General features: G+C 44.3%; 1 non-coding gene across 1 annotated transcript; it reads right to left on the bottom strand.

Moving 5' to 3' along the window:
• Nucleotides 1-3,027: 3,027 nt before the first annotated feature.
• Nucleotides 3,028-3,101, bottom strand: TRNAI-AAU (transfer RNA isoleucine (anticodon AAU)). Its single transcript has one exon. It is a non-coding gene; the product is annotated as a tRNA-Ile (tRNA).
• Nucleotides 3,102-14,448: the final 11,347 nt, after the last annotated feature.

Below are 14,448 nucleotides of genomic sequence, written 5' to 3'. Positions count from 1 at the left end.
TGAAGGATGAGAAAGAGCCAGGGGAAGAGCACTCTAAGCAGCTGGAACTGCACGTGAAGGGCCGTGAAGTGGGAAAGGAGTACTGGCCAGTGTGGTTAGAGAAGAAGGGGGAGGCGATGAGGCTGGGAGGTGGGAAGAAGACAGAGATGGAGTCATATCCAGTCTGACTCCCACACCCGTGGCCTTTCCATACCATCCTGCCTCTCTGGTGAGTTTAATTTTAGTCACAGATGAGTTTGAAGTGTGGGCCTGCCCTGGGCGCTGGAGAGACAGAGCCATGTAAACAAACAGTTACCCCACCAGGTAATCCAAATGTGCTGTAATAGCAAGCTGTGGAGTTCTGTAGGAGGGCACTCAGAGGAGGGAGGGAATGACCAGTTCTGCCAGGGAGGGTCAGGGAGGTCTACAAAGAGGCAACATGTAAGCTGAGTCTTAAAGGAGGAGTCAGAATTTTCCAGACTAAAGGGTGGGAGGTCATGGCAGGAGATGGGAACAACATGGGCAAAGGCTTAGGAGGTGTGACTGAGTATATGTTTCCGAAAGAGCAAGCCGTTCTCAGGGTTGGAGATTGCCTCCCTGGGGCAGAAAGCACCCAGGGAGCGGTGAAGGAGAAGTCTGCAGGAGCAAAAGAGGTCTGACCCAGGGTCAATCTCCCTCAAGTCATAATGGGGGGTCCATAATGGGGGCAGGGGCCTGAGGAGCCAGCTACTGGTACGTCAACCACAATACCTGCTGTGGTGTCATATACAAGGAAGCCTAGTGCAATCATCTTAGAAAACAGTCTAAAAATCAACACCTGGGCCCAACCATACATTGCTTGGGGCATATAAACTGGAACAATCTCCATTGAAGTCAATTTGGCAGTATCAAAATTATAAATATGTATACGTTTTGTCCCCGAAATTCTCCTTCTGGGAATTTCCTACAGGGACACTTGTAAACATGTGAAATGTTGTATGTACAAGGTTATTCCTTATTGCATTGCATGTATTTAAACAAAAAAATATGCAGCTCTAAGAAAGAATGATGAACTCTGTAAGTACAGATATGAAAAGATCTCCAAAAAATACTATTTCATGACAGAAAAAAAAAGAACCAAGAGGCAAAATATTGTGAACAGCATGCTACTTTAGCATTGGCTTGTAAAGGCTTAAGTCTGAAGGACACACAAAATGCTAGCAGTGATCATAAGGAAGGTGGGTACTGGCTAGATGGAACACAAGAGTGGGAAAATAGTGTTCCCTGCCTAACTTTGTATTTCTTTAATTTTTTGTCTTTTTTTTCTGTTTAATTTTGTTGTTGTTTTTTTATATCTTATTTTTAGTTTATTTTTTCTTATACTTTTTCCTTTCTTAAACTTTTTATAATTTTTAATTGTTGAACCATGTGAGTGTGTTACCCACTGAAAAGTTTAGCTAAAAAAACAAAACAAAACAAAACCCCACAGGTCTGGAGGTCAAATGAAATGGTCCACACTGGAAATGAAGATTGGGAATGAGGGAATAAGGGATGAGACGACACGGGTGTTCATGGTCTGTCCCTTAGCCCTATTACTTTCTCCATTGTTCACACTCCCAACCCACCCACCCACAAACTCAGTGTGACCCTCACCAGGACACTACCCACCAGGACTCCAAGGGCTAGGCCTCAGGCAATGCCATCTGGCCGCCTGGGCCCCTGGATGCCTGTGCAGCCTCTCCACGCTTTCCAGTATGTGTCCCTTTCCACTCTAGCTCCTCAGCTGCAAAGCTCAAGGGTAAAGAGCACCCACTTACAGCAACGAATGCTGTGTGCCGGCCTCTTGGGCATGGCCAATGCACAGCCTCTACCATCATCTCCATGGCTCACCTCCACTGGCTTCCTCCCAGCCCCAGACCACACTTCCAGCCTGAAGCCTGAGCTGTTCACTGCCCCCGTCCCATAGTCCTACTACAGCAGCAAAGAACACACACTTTCTTGATAAACCCAACATCTCCTCTTTCCTCTGCACAGGGTGGGCATGGGCTCTGAAGTCAGACAAATAGATCAAATGCCAGCCAGGCCCTCACCTCTGGGATTTTTGTCCCCTCCCTCCACTGATGTAGGAGTAAGAACACTTGCCTTTAGGGGTTGTTGGGAGGAAATGAAACAGGAAAGTAGAAGTACAGGCCCTTGCACACAGTAGCTGCTATTTCTCGTCCCCTCCCTCTCTAACACCTCCCCCTGACTTACTGCCTTCTGCCCTAAATGGACAAGTCTGCCAGGTCTTAAAGAAGAAAAACACCAGCACTTTCAAATGTCCCTTTCCGCCTTCCAATTACCACCCCAATTCTTTCTTCCCTTTAGGGCCAAATGTACCCCCAAATGGTGTAGATTCAGTCTCAATTTTCTCACCCATCCCTCCATTAAGCCCCAACAGTCTGCCTTCCACAGCCACTCCCAGCATGCATCTCTTCACTGAAATGTCTCTCGAGGAAGATTTCCAGAGCCCAGACTTCATTTCCCTTTATGACATATGGTAAGGGCAACTCTTTCCTATTGAAATTTTGCCTCTAAGATTCTCTCCTATTCCACTGGCCTGACTCCTCCTATCCCAGGAAAAGCTCCTGTTTTCCTCTCAGGCCCACAAAACCCAGCCCAACTGGCGAAGCAGCTCATGCCATTCCCTCTGCCGGAAATGCTCTTCCCAACTTTCAATCCCAGCTCAAAGACCACATCTCCATGGAGCCTCCTTTGGCAGCTGCGACCTCCAGTGTTTGTCCTTTCTCTGAATTTTTGTGTTTCCCGCTTCAGCCCATACCTAATGGCGTGCTTTCTCTCAGCCTCTCATTGCTTCAACTGGCAGAAAAGGCACACATTTTAGAATCAGACACTGAATTTCCCTCTCTTGTTCCTGTTAGCTGTGTGACTTGTGGTGAGGCCAACAAGCTAATACACCTGCCTACAAGGTTTTCTTATCTGTGAAATGAGGATAATAATGCCCATCTCACAGGGCTTTGGTGAGGCAGGGATCCTTTTTTTTTTTTTTAAGGAGGGCACAGCTCACAGTGGCCCATGCAGGATTCGAACCGGCAACCTTGGTGTTATTAGCACCACACTCTAACCAACTGAGCCAATCAGCCACCCGAGGGATCCTTATTAAGGCATCTTACCTTGTGTTGGTGAGAGGCAGGGTAGGCTTCCTGGGCATAAGATCAGGGCAGTCACACAGAACCCCAGCACTCAGAAGGCCCAGCACTTGGAGTTTGCTCTGTGGTCTCTGTGTTGAAATTCTTGATAATTTTATCTCTGAATTAGTGTTTTGGTAAGTGCAGTCGATGGGACAATGGAACATGCACTCAAGGGCTTGGAATCGCTCCTCACATGTGGTGCTGCCTCCTAGTACCTCCCAAGGGTTCTCGGCTGCCTGTTCCTCTTCCTTTCTGGCACTTTTTTCCACCCACAACCTGTGCCAAGTCCTGCCCTGCCTCCTTGTCTTCTCCCCCACCCAGCAACCTTTGCCATCCTCTGACCCAAGAGGGACCCCAGCAGCATGGGCCCCTATTGTGGTCTACATTCACCCTGTGAGGATCTGCAGGGAGCCCAACATTTAATAGCAAATACAAAACACCATGACAGGTCCAGAGAAAGGAAAAAGTTGTACATTTTAGTACCTTTAATGGCACTTTTTTTCTGCTTTATGAACAAGGGGCTCCGCATTGTCACTTTGTACTGGCTCCAGCGATTATGTAGCTGACCCAGGATAGAGGCCAGGAGGGTTATATGGCCCTCGAAGGGTCTTAAAATTTGCCAGTTCTCTCCAAACAAGACTATAGAGGTACACAGACGAGAATAAAAGGAGAAAACACCCGTCATACAATTTTAACCGGGAGCCTTGTCCCCAGACCCCACTGTCTGTGGTAGACTCTTACTCCAGTTGCCCATTGTTGCGTAACAAGTCACAGTGAACTCAGGGGTATAAAACATCAACTATTTTATAATGGTTACAGAGTCTATGCATTAAGCATGCAGAAGACAGGGCCTATCAGGGATGGCTTGCCCCACGATTTCTGGGGCCTCCGTAGGAAGGACTCCGATGGCTGGGGGCTAGACCAGCTGGGGCTGGAGGATTCACTTCCAAAAATGGTTTCTATATTCCTATGCCTGGCACCTCTGTGGGGATAGCTGGAAAGGTGTGTGTGTTTGTGTGCGTGTGTATGTGTGTGTGATGATTAGCCGGAACTGTCTGACAACACTTCCATCTGGCCTTTCCAGTTTGGCAGCCTCAGGGTAGTCAGAATTCCTCTATCGTGGCTCAGAGCACCAGCAACCAATGCAGAAGCTGCAGGTCTCTTATGATCTAGTCATCCAGCATCACTTGTAGTGTATTCTCCTGGTTGAAGCAATCACAAGACCACCCAGATTCAAGGGCAGAGAATACAGACTCCATCTCTTGATGGAGGCCTGGCAAGTTTACAGAGACTCATGTGGGATGGGACATATTTTTGCAGCCATCTTTGAAAAATACAATCAGCCACAACTATGAATTAAGTTTTAAAATAAATCTTATAACTATCTCGCAAAAAGCATCATTAATTTGTGTCATGTTTGCGACAGAGGATTATGATTTGAAAGAATTAATTTGCTGAATATAAGCATTTAAAATATTTTTAATGTCTGCTTTGGCATTTTACATTTTAAAAAACATACCAGGAGCTTTAAAAGAATGGAAGTGGCTCTAGCCTCTCTCAATCTCTGGAAGAGGACCTTATTTATTTTTGTAATATTTTACCGCCATGATCCCCCAGCATGTAGAACTGAGCATACAGTTGATGCTTAACATACACTTATTTCACTACTCGCTAAGATGAAAGAGAAACTGTGGCTCCAACTTAGGGGAAAATTCTAAAGGAACAATACTTATTAGACAACTAAAACTTTAATTTCAGGTTATTTCATTGTCATTGCTATCAGGAGTCTAAAATGGGTACAGTTTCCTTCATTGGCTTGGGTTGGGTGATTCCCAAGGGAGAATGAAAGCCAGGTAATCAGGGCCAAAGATGTGCTTATGTGGCTTTGTTTTGCATAAATTATACAGACAATCATCTCAGCTCTCCAATTCCTTCCGTTATCTACAATTCAGTTTATTTCATTGAACATTTACTGAGCATGGACTGCATGCTGGGAGCCAGGCACTGAGCTAGCCACTGGAAATGCAGAGATGTGCAGAGCATCTGTCCTCAGGGGTCTCACTATGCTGTGGGGGTGGGGAGTGGAGTTGCGGACAAATGAAGTACAGCCACATGCAAGGAACTCAAACAATAATCTATACAGGGCTCAGTGTTACACAACATGTGACTCAGGCCTGGCCTGAATGGCACGTGCCCCTGGTCGCTGTAATTGGTTCAGGGATGAACACAAGACACAACTGAATCCAATTAAAGTGAATCTCGGGATTTTTGAGGAAGCTCCCAAATGTCTTCCGAGTTTTTCCATGGACTTGAACCTTGTGGGGAAGGAAGGCTGCCTCGGCTACCTTTATACAATGAGATCTGAGCCTGGCTGGAGTCATGCAGGGTCCTGCTGATATTTGTTGAGCACTGAAACCAGCATGACCTGCAACCAACCAGACCTGGACTTTTCAGTTCCATGCAGCATTGCATTCCCTTTGTTGGAACCTAAAACCACCCAGTTAGTATTTCTATCACGTGTAACAGAGTCCTAAATAGATGCTCTGGCGATTACCTATTGATTTCCTCTCTGGCAGTCTTGACACTCAATTAAAGTCATTCTTTTGCATCTTCTGAAGAGATCCTAGAACATGAGAATCACTCAGGGGCTATGCACACATTTACAGAGGTAGAGCATCTTTGACCTGAAGGAGTGTTCCAGGCACCATGGGAGAGGTCTATCCAGTGCATTTCAGCCTTCCTCCTCCAGTTCTGTGCCCTCGGATGGTCTGCTTCACCCCACCAGCCTCTGAGGCTCTTGTGGATTCACAGAATTTGATATTGGAGAAGCCAATTGTCCACCTTCACCAGGCTTAGGTTCACTACGTGGTAAGAATTTGGGTATCCTTATTATTTTGATTAACAATATTTACATCCTTTACAACGACCCATTGGCCCCATAACTTTGAGGACGTGAGAATTGAGGAGCTTTGTTTGTTCAGTAGATAGGGATGGGATCCTCTGGGATTCAGCTTAAATTTGTACCCCTTCACCTACCTCTCTAGAAGGGACAGACTTCGAGAAGATACAAGAGGTCAGCCTTAGTTAGAAGCTTCTGATATCAAATTAATAGAAATCGAGGCTACCTGTGCAGCCCTTTCCAAAACCTCAAATATGGTTTGTACAAAAAATTTCCAGAGATTGTTTTTTCTTATTCCATTCCCTCATTACAATTCTGGGCGACTTTGGTTTTATCTTCCTCCTCAGATTCCTTCTACTAATGCTGTAGTCCTGTCCACATTTGCTCTATCAGGAAAGGCAATGTTTTCTGTTAGAAAATACTTACAGATGCCAAATGACTCCAAAGTAAATTGGTTAACGTAGAAAAGAAATTAACAACAATAGCTAACAGTGATTGAGAGCTAACTATATATCAAGCACAATGCCATAAGGCATATGGTACGTAGTAAATCATATGATTCAATCTCATAACAACCCTTATCAACCATCTTAGGTAGCATAATTAACCTTTTTACAGATGAGGGAACTGAGGCAAGGACACACATCTAAGCTAACAAGCGTGAGTTCTGGATCCAATTCAAGCAGTTCAACTCCCCTCCCTTATTTTTTTTTTAAATAATTACTTATTTTTTATATAATGTCAAAATGAAGATTTGCAAAAGTACTCTAATGAGTTCACATATGTGGAAACTGCCCTTTTAACCATTACAATATATTTGTTCAATAAATAAATAGGCACTCAAAATAGTGAGTAGCTAATTTGAATTAAGAAAATATCAATATACCCAAAATGAAAATCCAAAACAAAGATTAATCTTGGTCGAAAGTCCCAAAGCTGAAGGGGGAAATGAAGTGTATCTAACATTTTCAACACAGTGCTGACTCATTTCTGTATTTATCCTTCCTGAGGTTTACTTACTGTAATAAATAGATTCACAAAAGCTTAGAGCTTAAAAAAACTTTAGAGACCCGTCAGTGAAACATCCCACCCTAACCCCCACCTCCCGAATTTGGCAGATGAGAAGGGGCCAGGGTGGCTTTGCCCCCCAAGTAGCCATGGGGAGCTGAGAGCCCAGTGGCTTTAGAACTGGATCACCTCAGGTCAAAGGTCAGGGTTGTCAGACCTTGGACTAAGGGCCTAACCTTACAGAGCCTAGGTTTCCTTATCTGTAAATAGAGCAAAGAATATGGACCTCATCAGGTTATTGAGAAAATTAAATCAAATAAGATATGCAAAGAGCTTGGCCTCTAGTAGGTATCTAATAAATGTCCCTTTCCTCTACCTTTTCAAATAGCTTCCATACTTCAGATTATTTTTCTAGAATAGAGTCCCAGAAGTGGAATTATTGGATCAACTGGAATAAACATTTTTATGGCCCTTGATCTATATTGCCAGCCTGTTTTCCAAAAGGGTGCTACGGTACCAGGGGTGGCAGGTGAGATAGCCAGTTTCACTATCCCTTTGTCAGCACAATATATTATAATTTTTTTCTGTTGGTTATTCGAAAAAGAAAAGTACTTTATCACTGCTTTAAGTTGCATCTCTTTAATTGTGCAGGTGAATATTTCCCCACATATATGTTCCCTGTTTTCTGACTTATCTGTTCATGACCTTTGACTACTGGGGTATTGGCAAATTTTCTTATCAATATGTGTGAATTATTTTTATGATAATGCAATTAACATCTTACCTACTGACTGCAAGTGTGCGTTCCTAGTCTTTTGTTTGCCTTTTTAGTTTGAAGCTTTCATTTATTGTTAATGACTTTGTAGTTATAGTTATTGTTGTGGTAGTTTTGGAGGTTTTTAAGCCACAGAAGTCTTTCATCTGTATTTTGATGCTTTTTTTTTTTATGATTTATCCTGTAACTTTTAACGTGTCTACTGGAGATTAGATAATTTTGATGAACAAAAGTTATGGGTTGAATTGTGTCCCCCGCCCCAAAATATATTGAAGTCCTAACCCCCGAACTGCTAATGTGGCTTTATTTGGAAATAGAGTCTTTGCAGAGGTAATCAAGGAGAGATGAGGTCGTACTGGAATAGGGTGGGTGCTAGCCCAATATGACTGATGTCCGTATAAGAGCTGAAGACAGAAATACAGAGGGAGAATACCAAGTGAGAACAGAGGCAGAGACTGGAGTGAGGGAGCTGCAAGCTAAGGAATGCTAAGGATTGCCGGCCACCATCAGAAGGTAGGAAAAAGGCAAAAGAAGGATTCTACCCAGAGTCTCAAAGGGAGCATAGCGCTAGTGACACCTTGATCTCAGACTTTCAGCCTGTGGAACTGTGAGAGGATACATTTCTGTTTTTTCAAGCCACCCAGTTTGCATTACTTTGTTCTGGCAGCCCTGGAAATAAACACACCAAATTAAAGCCAAATTTTCCTATTAAGATTGGAACCAAGGAGAACTGGACAGAAATTCCATGCTGAACTTGGAAGTACCAAGCATGTAGAAGAATGGGGCTCAAAGTGCTGTTTCTCTAGCACCTAGACAAAAGAGGGAAAACTTTGATATCTAGTTTGAAAATGACACCAAAGTGAAACGCAAATGACTGAAAAATTTAAACTTAAAAAGTGAAACCAAAGTCCTACTAGAGGAAACCATGGAAAAGTTAAAAAAAAAATTGTTTCAATGCAGGGGAGGCAGTTTCAAGCATGATACAAATGCCAGCAGCTATAAAACAAAAATGGTTGATAAATTCAACCACATAAAAGTCAACTTCCTGCATGGTAATAAATACCTTAAGTGAAATAAAAGGTCAAATGGCACACTGGGAAAAAATATTTACAGTTCAATTCACAAGCAAAGGATTGGTTTCTCCAATATAAAAAGAGCTCTAAAAATCACTAAGAAAAAACCAAGTACCCAAAAGAAAATTAATCAAAGGATATGAAAAGAATATTAAAAGAAAGAGAGTTGAATTGTGTCCCCCGCCCCAAAATATATTGAAGTCCTAACCCCCAAACTGCTAATGTGGCTTTATTTGGAAATAGAGTCTTTGCAGAGGTAATCAAGGAGAGATGAGGTCGTACTGGAATAGGGTGGGTGCTAGCCCAATATGACTGACTCAAACATGCAAAAAAGATAACCACCATCATAATAAGAGAAACCACATGGAGAGGCCACTTTTCACCTATCAGATTGGGAAAAGTCAAAAAATATTTGCTAACTACCTCCCAAGTATTTTTGGTGTATTCTTGAGTGAGAAAGGAAGAAGGTTAAGACTACAGTCACTGGGTGACCTTTTAAGAGACTTTTGCAATACTGGGACTCTGTGCCCATCATAATTGTCATTATTTTCCTCTTTGAGCATTATCTGAGTGTCAAGACATCAGTTGTATTAGAAAAAGCAGCTATAGCAAAATAGTTAACTATAGTATAATGGTTAACTACCTAGATTTGATTCTTGGTTCTGCCATTTGCTAGTCCTGTGGTCTTGGGTAAGTCATTTAACTTTTGAGGCACAGTTTTCTCATCTGTAAAATAGGAATGATATAGGGCTTACATCATAGGATTGTTATGAAGAATTAATGAGTCGATACCCGTATGTAAAGCCTTTAGAACAGTGCCTGGCACATGGTAAGTACCCTATAAGTACTTGCAATTATTATTACCACAAGGTGACCCTAAACTCTGGAAAATAGAGAATTTTATTATGCATTATCAATAAACCATTTATTCTGGAAATTTATCTGTTTCCAGACTTCGTGGCCACTCTGTATGTGCTAGATGCTTTTGAAATACATTATTTTCTTTAATCCTCCCAATAGTTCTTAAGGTTTACTTTATTATCTCCATTTACACTAATAAGAAAACAAGGGATGGAGAGATGAAGTTACCTCTCTGAGATTACACAGTTAGTGGGGGGACCAGGGCCAAGATTCTATCTTAAGTCTGCTCTGGTTCTTTCCACTGTATTTCAGACCATCCCCTCCACATTGTCTTTCTCAGTCCCCAAAGGCGCCCTTTGGTCCACTGAGGATGGAAAACTTCAGGCCAGTTCCAGATGATAGTCTCCAACCTGCTTGGTTTTGACGTGCCCTGCAGCGTGCCCTGCTGATTTACAGAGAAGGTGGGAGCATTTCCCCTGCACCAGCCTCACCAAGACCCAGGATTCATACAGTGGAGAGATAGGTGGACTGGCGGCTCCGCCTCCTGAGAACTGGCGGGGGGGGGGGGGGGGGGGGGGGGGGGGGGGGGGAGCGAGTTCTGAGGCCCAGGGAGAGACACCCGGGCTCATATTTACATTTAGGCATAAACAATGGCCCGACATTCCCTCCAACGCTGCCCCTCGGGTACACGTCCCAGAATGCATCCTTCCAGGCTTGTTCTACCAGACGATCAACGCCTGCAAAGTGGGCAGTGACCTGTTTCTAAATAGATCTCATTTGGGCCGTGACTTTGAAAGCGAGCCAAAGGCCCCAACCTAAAATAGACAGCCTACTGCCCTGTTATTTTCATGGCTTAAAAAAAAATCTCTCCGAAGCAAAGCAAGTATTTTTATCACAGGCCTTGCTCAGAATAGCAACACCTATTTACTTGGAGGGAGGAGACTGTTGGGCAAGTTTCAGCGCCTGGAGAACAATTACACTCAGTACACATGAGAGAATCCTCCCGATCAGAGGGCAGGTTCTGCCGTTCTTCGCTCCAGCAGTATTCTAGCTTTCACCTCAACCCCTAGTACATAATCCATATCCTGACCCCCCCATGCACCTCACTTTCTAAACTGCTCCTGCACTGCCGGATCCTGACCATAGTCAGGGTTACATAATAGGCCTCTCACCTCAGCCCTCAGACAGTCTGTAACTTTCACCCTTTGCTTCTCTCTGTGACCAGAATTCAGATCTTCCTTGGGCTGGAGGCTCACTGACCTAAGAAGCATACATGAGCCACGAATAATCATCACTGTAGCTAAACTTTTACTGAACACTCACTAGATGCCAGGAACTATACTATGCCTTTCTCCTGATGTATTATCTCAGGATAATAAGGCCTGTTCTTCTATGAGATTGTACTACCATCGATCCCATTTTACAGAAGGGAAAACTGAAACTTCGATGAACTACCCAGGATCACACAGGCAGACGATAAGCTGAGAGATCTGAACCCAGGCTGAATGGCACCCCAGTGTGAGTTCGTGATCATTCTCTCGTGGCTGTCAGGTTTTATTACTTACGAATATCATCTCATTTTGTACAACATACATTTGTGTACATCTGTGGAGATGACCCTAATATGCTACTTCTGGGGAGGGCTGGGGAATAAAAGTCTAAAACTTTTTTTTTTCTTGCTTCTTTCAACTTTCCTGTATATTTTTTTTCCTGGCTATCTTTTTTTTTTTGTTTTTTCTTTTTAAGGATTTTTATTGGGGGGAGGGGGAACAGGACTTTACTGGGGACAGTGTGTACTTCCAGGACTTTTCTCCATGTGGAGGGTGCCGTTCAGCTTCAAGTTGTTGTCCTTTCAGTCTTAGTTGTGGAGGGCGCAGCTCAGCTCCAGGTCCAGTTGCTGTTGCTAGTTGCAGGGAGCGCAGCCCACCATCCCTTGCGGGAGTCGAGGAATCGAACTGGCAACCTTGTGGTTGAGAGCCCACTGGCCCATGTGGGAATCGAACCGGCAGCCTTCGGAGTTAGGAACACAGAGCTCCAACCACCTGAGCCACCGGGTCGGCCCCTCCTGTATATATTTTTATGAGCATGTATTTTTCTATTATCAGAAAACAAACACTAGTTTGAGAAAAATAAGTAGGGCAAAGTACTCAGTTGTCTCTGGCAGGGGTAGTGTGGAGTAAAGTTTACAGTCACATACACTCAGGAGCCAGGCCGCCTGAGTTTAAATCCTAGCACTGCCACCACCTAGCTGTGTGACCTTAGGTAATTCATTTAGCATCTCTGTGCCTCTGTTTCCTCACCCATGGAATAGAGGCTAATAATAGCATCTCATTGTTCAGTGACATGACCACTGCCAGACTCTGCAGCTACATCCAGCTAGATCCTGGCCAGAACAGATTGCTTCCCATAAATCCCCTCAGAGACTGTCTGACCCACCCTCCCTCATGCCCCAGACATACTGGTTCCCGGAACAGGCTCTTGCCCTGCCCTGGGCAAATATGTAAAGCATTTTCCCCTTATCTGGGATGGGTCATGCCCCAGTACCCCTATCCATCCTGCCATGCCCTATATAACCCTTCCGCGCCCGCTACAGGACACAGAGGGTATCCATGTCTTCTCCCTGCCGCTGGAGACGTGCCTCATCTGTAAGTTCCCTTAATAAACACTTTACGTAATGCTGGAGTTGTCAGCCTCTTTCTCTGGTCTCTCAGCCCTGGGGAAATTTTTCCAACAGAGGGAAAGTCATGATTTCCACTTTGGATAGACTGAGATGGAGCTTTGCAACGTCATGGGGAAGTGCCAAAGGAGAGGAATGTGGGAATCCTCAGTGTAGAATGATGGTAACTGCAGTGGAGGGTGCACGTGAGCTTGCCCAAAGAGGTCAGAGTAAGATGAGAAGAGCGCCTTGAGGAACCCCAACATTTAACTGCCTTTGCAGGGTCAAGCCTGCCAAGGAGACAGACAAGGGCGGCCAGAGAGGTAGGGGAAATGAGGCATTGTTGAGGAAGCCAAGAAAAGGAGGTGATAGAGGAGGAGAGAGTGGTCCATTAAATTTCACGCTGCTCAGAGGTCAAGTCTGAAGAGGACCGAAGGATGCATCAAGATTGGTGGCCTTCAGGAAAGCCATAAATTCTGCTTGGGCTTAACCCTGCACTCACTCACTTATTAGACAGCACTAAATGAGTGGGCCTGTGACACTGGAACTGGCAAAGGAGCTGGGGCTGTTTCCAAAGAGTGATAGCAAATGGCCAGAAAACCCTAGGAAAAGGTGCTCAGCTCAGCCTCATTAGTCATCAGGGAAATGTAAATCCAAACCACAATGGGATTCCATTTCACACCCACCAGATTGGCTAAAAATAAAAAGCCTAACAATGCCAGGATTTGGCAAGGATGTTGAACAAATGGAACTCTCATGCATTGTTGGTAGGAGTGTAAGTTGATGCAGCCATCTTGGGTACGGTTTGACGTTAACAAGTGTGGTTGAGGATGTACCCAGTGTATTGGGCTAGGTTCCCTAGGAAACAAATTCTGAGGAGGAGGTGTGCTTGCAGGAGACTTATTGGGGAGTGCTCTCAGGAACAATTGCGAGGGAGTAAGGACAGGAAAATCTCACAAAGGGAGAAGATGGACTTCAATGGAGTTCTAAAAATAGGATGGCCTTCAGAGTTCTCCTGAAATGACAGCAAGGGACTAGGCCTTTGTACCCCTACATTGGCCAGTCATTGACTGGGCTGCGCCAAAAGAGGGGTCATAATCTTGGACAAGGCAGCGGCGCCATCCATGACAGGGTAAGACTCCTGGCAGGTGGGGAGTGTGTGCCTTGCTCCTGAAGGAGAAGATCTGAGCACACATCATAGTATTCATTACAGTTCTGTACCATTTGGATCCCCTGCTTTGTAAAATCAGTTAACACCATCTGATGACAGCTCCTCCAGGATTCTGATTCATTTCTTTTTCTGGGGAAACTTTAGAGAGTTAGTGGAAGACGCTACAGCTCTCACGCTACAGCTGGTCTACTCGTTATCTCCCTCCCCTGCGACCCATTCCAGACCCCTAATGTTCAGCTAGCACCTCTTCTGGTCTAGGTGGCTTACCTAGCAAGATGGCTCAGACCTCCATCTTTAAGGGGTCTGAGACCCTCTCATCTTGCTTGTCTTAGTTATGGCTGCTGCATCTGTCTACTTACCGTCAAAATTAGTCAGAGAAGAACAAAGAAACACTGAGTGGGTCACCTGCAGTGTCAAATGTATTCTTCCCTGTCCTGTTGTGCAGCAGCTGCCCTGCCTCCTCAGATGTCACAGTCAATTCACCTGCCAAGAGGGCGGTTCCAGTTTTTGCCTATTGGTTTCTTCCCACAAGGAGCCTGAAGGGATCAGGTAACAGCTACAGCTTTTTTTTTTTTTTTTTAAGATTTTTATTAAAAATATAGCCAACATACAATATTATATTAGTTTCAGGGGTACACCATAGTTGTTCAGTATTTATAGACCTATAGAAGTGATCACCATGATAAGTCCAGCAACCATCTGACACTGTACCACGCTGTCACAGTATTATTGACTATATTCCCTATGCTGTACATTACATCCCTATGACTTATTTGTTTTATACCTGGAGATTTGAACCTCTTATTCCCCTTCATCTTTTCCCCCTTTTTAATTTTTTTATTAGTTTCAGGGGCAC

This window comes from Rhinolophus ferrumequinum, chromosome 17 (genome assembly GCF_004115265.2).
Source record: "Rhinolophus ferrumequinum isolate MPI-CBG mRhiFer1 chromosome 17, mRhiFer1_v1.p, whole genome shotgun sequence".
NCBI classification, from domain to species: domain Eukaryota; kingdom Metazoa; phylum Chordata; class Mammalia; order Chiroptera; family Rhinolophidae; genus Rhinolophus; species Rhinolophus ferrumequinum.
The sequence above is the reverse complement of the archived record's forward strand: the minus strand, read 5'-3'. Positions and strand labels throughout refer to the sequence as shown.